The sequence below is a fragment of the Stenella coeruleoalba genome, assembly GCF_951394435.1.
Source record: "Stenella coeruleoalba genome assembly, chromosome: 9".
In the NCBI taxonomy this organism is placed as follows: Eukaryota; Metazoa; Chordata; class Mammalia; order Artiodactyla; family Delphinidae; genus Stenella; species Stenella coeruleoalba.
In genome coordinates, this window is record NC_137155.1 from 3,393,303 (window position 1) to 3,399,333 (window position 6,031).

The following is a 6,031-nucleotide window of genomic DNA, read 5'->3' on the forward strand; positions in this document are numbered from 1 at the left end:
TACTAGGGAGATACTTCACTTCCTGCTTTCTTTGCATAGCTCTGTACCTCTATCTTGTACCATTACAATGATTTCCCTTTGTGATGTTTTCTTAGAGGGTTTGAGTGAAATCAAAGAAAGAGCTAATCTCTACTCTTGGTATTTAAATCAAACCCAAATGTTCTCCAAAAGAATTACATTTTCCTTCTTTGTTTCCAAGAAAACAGCAACTCTTCTGAAATATCATCTTAGTTCTCCCAGGGTTCCACATCTAGAAAAGAAACAGATGACTGAGGCACAACCCACTCTGGGAGTTGTGGCCCTGTTCCTGACCCTGCAGGAATCTCTATTTCCAGTCCGCAGTTTATCCCCAGAACATGGATGCAATGTGAAAACCTTTCCGCACAAGGTCTATGGAGAAAAGGGGAAACAAACGGAAACTAACACCAAAGAATCAACTGCCTTGGGAAGAATGAGAATGTTCACTCTCCAGGGCCAGCACAAAGCACAGGAGTGAAGCCAACATCCACCTCAAGCTCTAGGAGGCATCATGGAATATGTCCAGGATAGCTTGATTGAACAGTGCTTTCCAGAAACTGTCAAGGACCAAATCTCAACTACACACGTCCCAGCACTTCAGCACAGAAGTTCTATAATTTTGTTCTCTACTTAAGAAAGGCAGTGTCAAGGTCCAGTACACTCTAAATTATCTTAAAAGTAACCACAGCAAGAACTACAGTCCATATGACCTGTCAACAGACAAGCAGACCACAATTTGTCAAAGCTAAGAGATTCAGCAATTTATATTTTTAGTGCTTGAGTCCTTTATCAGTCTATCCCCAGAGTTAGCTTTTCCTTGGCTGGAGTCCAAAAATACCAACCTATCATCTGGGTAGAAGAGATTCTTATTATTACCACAGATTAGATGAATATATCTCAGAGAATTTATTGTTTCCGTATCATGAGATGGAGCTTCCTTGCCTAGAAACCATCTCTGAATACAAAGTGTCCATTCGTCAGCCTGAGATCCCCCATCAGAGGGATGGGTGCTGTTTGGAACCCATGGGAAGGAGTGGGCTGCAGCTTCCCTGACTGCAGTTTAGGTTGAGAAAGTCGTTCTCCTCTGCTGAGATGGCTGGCTGGCATCACCAGTCAACATTAAGTGCTAGGTGTGGTGCTGCTGGGCTGGCATGGGTCCCCTGCATCATCCCAATCCATGAAATGTCAATGTCACCAACAGTCTGAAATAAGTCCTGACTGATAAGGGTGAGACAAAGGCTTGCAACTTCAATTTGCCAGACATCCTTGCAATTATAATATTGAGCTACTTATTGAAAGTTAAGTGGTTTCTGTCCTGTAGAAAAGGGCAGAATGTACTCGTCAGTGTCCCATTGGAAGAGTTGATCAGTTTCCTTGGAACCGTGGGAAGTAGTGTGAGGAACATGACCTTGATCAGCTCCATCACATGGCCTGGGGTTAGGACACTCGGATTATCTGTGTCATAGCCTCTTCATCTGCTTGATTTGGATCTTGAATATGGGGACTATCTTTTTCCTTTAGAGAGAAAAATCATCCACCTTCACCACGCTTCCGTGCCATGGCGTGACGGTGCCGAGACTCATGCAGGTATTTCCTTCTTTCCCTTGGAATTTTCCCTTCTGCCTCTAATTTAGCCCTGGCTTGCCCCCTCTTAAGTATGTGGTGGTACTGTTTGGCATTCACATAGAGAGGCTCTTCTTCAAGCATCTCTGCCCCAGGGAGAGGGATGCTCTGGATAGCAGGCACAGAGCCAGCACCAGGTACCATCATGACCATCACTCCTGAATTGACCACATTGCCTGCCACTGGTAGTGTCACAGTGACAGTCGCTTGCCCACCGCTGGTTGTGTTGGTATTGGCTCCGGCCTGAACAATCTATGTTCCTGCCAAACTGGCTACAGGGATGGTGATCGTGCCTTGATGGAGCATGGCGCCATGTGCATTAACTGGCAGTGTGTGCCATTTGCTGCCCCTGGACAGCAATCTGCTGCTGCGTCTGCGTCTGGCCAGCGGTGACAGCTGTCTGGGGCTGCTGGATGATGATCTGTTGGGTCTGGCCCTGCTGGCCCTGCACCTGCATAGACTGCTCGCCCTGGATCTGGATCCGTCCGGGTGGGACCAACTGTATCTGCTGCAAACCCTGTGTCCCAGATACAGGTACTTGCATGATGGTTTGACCTTGTCCACCAGGAACAGCCTGGACCATGATGGGTTGGCCCGTTGATGTGATTAACTGGCCTCCACTGACCTGTACCATTAATGGCTGTCCCTGGACCTGCTGCTGAACCTGTCCGGCCTGTACAACGATCTGCTCTGTTGAGCTGTTGCTGTTTGCTGTATACTGGTCCCTCCAAGTTAGAGTCTTGACCACAGTGAGTTTCACTCTGGAGATCCTAGAAGATTTCAAGACGCACTCCTTGGAAACATGGGGGAGGTACAGCTGTATATAAGCAAAACGTAGATAAATCTTTCCCCAGACTTCTCTCCAGGGCTTCATGAATTCTGAATGCAGGGGACTTCATGTCAGGCAAACCCAACACCCCCCCCCGCCCCGTCTGGGGCCTGAGAAGCTGTGCCTAAGGGTCCGGGGAACAGGGACGCATCGCATTCCCAACTGGCTCTGGCACCCTTCGAGGGTCTGGACCCCAAGACGCCTGCTCCCCAGGGTGCCTTCCCCGCATGGGGTGGCCCCCTGCAGGCCTTGGCTAGGAGTGCCCCAGGGTGCTCACAGGATCCAACCGGGGCTGTCAGCTGCACAGTTCGGCCTGGCTCAGCTCAACTCCAAGATAGATAATCTTGAAAGAAATGTAAAAATTACCTTACAGCAAATTCCAACATAAAGAGAAATGAAAGTGACATAGCAGGTAAATATTTTGAAATTAATTCTGTCTTATTTATGAATAAGTCAAAACTAGTAATTGGATGAGACTGATACATTTGTCAAGGGCCTTTCTGTGTTCTATACCAATTTTCTATTTCCTTAACAATGAATTAGGGAATGGACCAGGCTCTGTGCTATCTGCAAAAGAAAGAGAAATGAAAGTGATGCAGTCCCTGGATATTTTTCTGTTTTGGAAGATAAACCAGGAGACGCTAGGTAAGAGGGCCAGGTTATGGTGGAGAATGCATAACGTGTGACAGAAGCCCTCATTTAGTCTAGATTACTTCACTTAGGGGAGGGGTTGGTTGTTCAGAAAAGAAAGACTATGAGTTGAAATTTGAAAAACAATTTTAGAAGGTAAACACATACTGAACTATTGTTATGGCTAAAAAGTTTTCCGATAACAGGGAAAAGAATGTGCAAATATAAGAAATGTGTTTCAAAAATAATAGAAAGTGTGCTGTTCTTGGTAAAGTTTAACTGAATATGATTGGTATTAAGTGCTTGTAAAAAAAAAAAAAACAATGAAGGGACTTCCCTGGTGGCAAAATGGTTAAGAATCCTCCTGTGCAGGGGACACGGGTTCGAGCCCTGGTCAGGGAAGATCCCACACGTCGTGAAGCAACTAAGCCCGTGCACCGCAACTATGGAGTCTGCATTCTAGAGCCCGTGCTTTGCAACAAGAGGAGCCACCACAATGAGAAGCCCGTGCACCGCAAACAAGAGTAGCCCCCGCTTGCCACAACTAGAGAAAAGCCCACGTGCAGCAAAGAAGACCCAACGCAGCCAAAAATAAAATAAATATAATAAATCAATTTATAAAAGAAAAAAAAAAACAATGAAAATGGAGCCAGAAAGATAAGCAGGAACGGGCTAAATCACATAGACTCTTATAGATCAACTAATTATTTAATTTTATCCTTAAGTCAATAATGGAGAGTAATTGAATGATTTAGAAAATGGAAGTAGTATGGTGTTATTTATCTCTAGAAAGATCACTTTGGGAAAGAGGAGAGGGGATTAGAGGTTTAGAGAAGACATTTTCAGTGTCTACACAAGATACACCAATGCTCAGAATTAAACAGGTATGAGAGTATAAAAACGTGGACCAACTTCAGAGTTCTTTCAACTTGAATCAACAAAACTTTATGATTAGATCAAGTAAGGGATGAGGTCAAAGAAAATTAAGCCCCACGTTCCAACAGTGTGTCTGACTCGCTCACTTTATTTTTATTTTATTTTTTTTGCAGTACACGGGCCTCTCACTACTGTGGCGTCTCCCGTTGCGGAGCACAGGCTCTGGACGCGCAGGCTCAGCGGCCATGGCTCACGGGCGCAGCCGCTCCGCGGCATGTGGAATCTTCCCAGACCGGGGCACGAACCCGTGTCCCGTGCATCGGCAGGCGGACTCCCAACCACTGCGCCACCAGGGAAGCCCTCGCTCACTTTTACAGCTTCATAATTTCAGACAGTTTTTGACTCATTTAGGCACTTAGTATGTGTTAATTAAATTAAAGAATAAGGAAATAAATGGTTTGTGTAATTTTGATATTTACTGAAGGCATATGGGGGAGAAAAGATGCCGCGTGGACATGTGAGGTGAAGAGTATGAGTCATCCGGAAGAAACTGTTCAAGAGGCAGGTTAGAAATAATGACCCGGAGGATTCCAATTTCACAGTGCAGTGATCTGCATTAGACACACCCTACAGCAGATAAATACAATAAAGTCTGAACAAATATATAAAAAACCCAACTATTTGTAAGTACTTGAAAGTGAACCAAGAAGAATACTGGGATGATTTGACCATTGAAAGAAGGAAATGGCATGTTCCCCTGAAGAGACTTTTCAGTGAGGACAGAGTTGAGAAACTAGAGGTCAAGCAGAAAGTGATGGTCATTACAGCGTGCAATGCAAAAGGAAGGAGATTAGGACTATCAGAGGAGCTGAAAATTGAAGGTTGGTATCCCAGAAAGAAGATAAGGAGAGAAGGAGTGTCTACAAATCTACTTATAAACTCTTAAAGCATCGGCTAACCACCAACATTGGAGGGGATCTCCAAGGACATAGCTAGAGCTGAAAGGTTGAAATATTGAAGCAAATATGGTAGCTGCTGCCCATCATGAGGGAGACAGAGTTTGGAGTTTGGGTTCTAACAAATTAGAAGAGCTTAGTAAAGACTGAAGGTTCACCACTAATACAGGCCTATTCTGACCAAAGTATGATTTATTGCAAAGTATGAATCTTGCAAACAAACTGTTGAGCAAAGGGAGCCTGAGAGAAAAGATGACATACTGTATGGTTTCAATTATATGAAGTATAAAATCGGACAAAGGTCATATGTGTTAGAACCCTTGTGGGAGATGGCGGTCACTGGCTGAACGAGACATGAGGGGACTTCTGGGGTGCTGGCCCTGCTCTGTTTTGCCATTGAGCGTATGTTCAGTTTCTGGATATCATCTGGTTCCACACGAATGGAATGAACACTCTTCTTGTGTGCACGTTAGATTTCAAATTATTTGAGAAAGAGAAACCTAAGAAGTACAGACTGAGAGCTGAGTAGCCGAGGAGCTAACAGGAACCATTTATTGTGGACAGGTGGCCAAATAGATGTACGTGTTAACCATGAATCTTTGCATATAGTTATGTTGTTGATCTACATGATCAATGTTAAAGACATTTAAATTGTATAAACCTATGAGCAATTCTAGAAATAATTTCTCTACAAGCCTGGGGGAGAATCACAGCAAGTAAATCCTTGAGGAAGAGCAGGAGGAAGTAGACGTTTTGCTGTACTAGTTGCTCTGCCTTTGCTGCCTGGTTTACTCATCAGAAGGTGATGTCACCCTGTCCATTATGTAGATGAGGAAATGGGGCTTAAAGAGATGAAGCATTTTGGCAAGCATCCTGGAGGCTGATGAGTGGTGAGACCAGCATGTGATCTTGGCTGTGATGTCAAATCCTGTTCTTGATTCATCTTCCCAACGCAAAATATATTTCTTGGTTATTTTGTTTTCTTTTTTTTTTTTTTTTAACACTTAGGAATAAAAACTAAATGGGTATGTTTCTCTGTGAGGACATTTAAAGTGTGGAATATTGAAGTAAACTTACATTCTTAAAGATAGGGCATTTT

At 44.1% G+C, this 6,031-nt stretch overlaps 1 pseudogene across 1 annotated transcript; it reads right to left on the minus strand.

The window, feature by feature from the left end:
* Positions 1-1,455: 1,455 nt before the first annotated feature.
* Positions 1,456-2,515, minus strand: LOC307191498 (nuclear transcription factor Y subunit alpha-like; annotated as a pseudogene). Its single transcript has one exon. The product of its transcript is annotated as a nuclear transcription factor Y subunit alpha-like (transcript).
* Between the last annotated feature and the right edge of the window lie 3,516 nt (positions 2,516-6,031).